A 672-nucleotide genomic window follows, 5' to 3' on the forward strand; every position below is an offset into this window, starting at 1 on the left:
TAAATGTTGCTTCCTGACCTGCATATAGGTTTCTCAAGAGGCAGATCAGGTGGTCTGGTATTCCCATCTCTTTCAGAATTTTCCACAGTTTATTGTGATCCACACAGTCAAAGGCTTTGGCATAGTCAATAAAGCAGAAATAGATGTTTTTCTGGAACTCTCTTGCTTTTTCCATGATCCAGCAGATGTTGGCAATTTGATCTCTGGTTCCTCTGCCTTTCCTAAAACGAGCTTGAACACCTGGAAGTTCACAGTTCACGTATTGCTAAAGCCTGGCTTGGAGAATTTTGAGCATTACTTTACCAGCATGTGTGGTGAGTGCAATTGTGCAGTAGTTTGAGCATTCTCTGGCATTGCCTTTCTTTAGGATTGGAATGAAAACTGACCTTTTCCAGTCCTGTGGCCACTGCTGAGTTTTCCAAATTTGCTGGCATATTGAGTGCAGCGCTTTCACAGCATCATCTTTCAGGATTTGAAATAGCTCCACTGGAATTCCATCACCTCCACTAGCTTTGTTCATAGTGATGCTTTCTAAGACCCACTTCACTTCACATTCCAGGATGTCTGGCTCTAGGTGAGTGATCACACCATTGTGATTATCTTGGTCATGAAGGTCTTTTTTGTACAGTTCTTCTGTGTATTCTTGCCACCTCTTCTTAATATCTTCTGCTT

The sequence above is a fragment of the Bison bison genome, unplaced genomic scaffold (assembly GCF_000754665.1).
Source record: "Bison bison bison isolate TAMUID 2011002044 unplaced genomic scaffold, Bison_UMD1.0 scf7180017864489, whole genome shotgun sequence".
Lineage (NCBI taxonomy): Eukaryota > Metazoa > Chordata > Mammalia > Artiodactyla > Bovidae > Bison > Bison bison.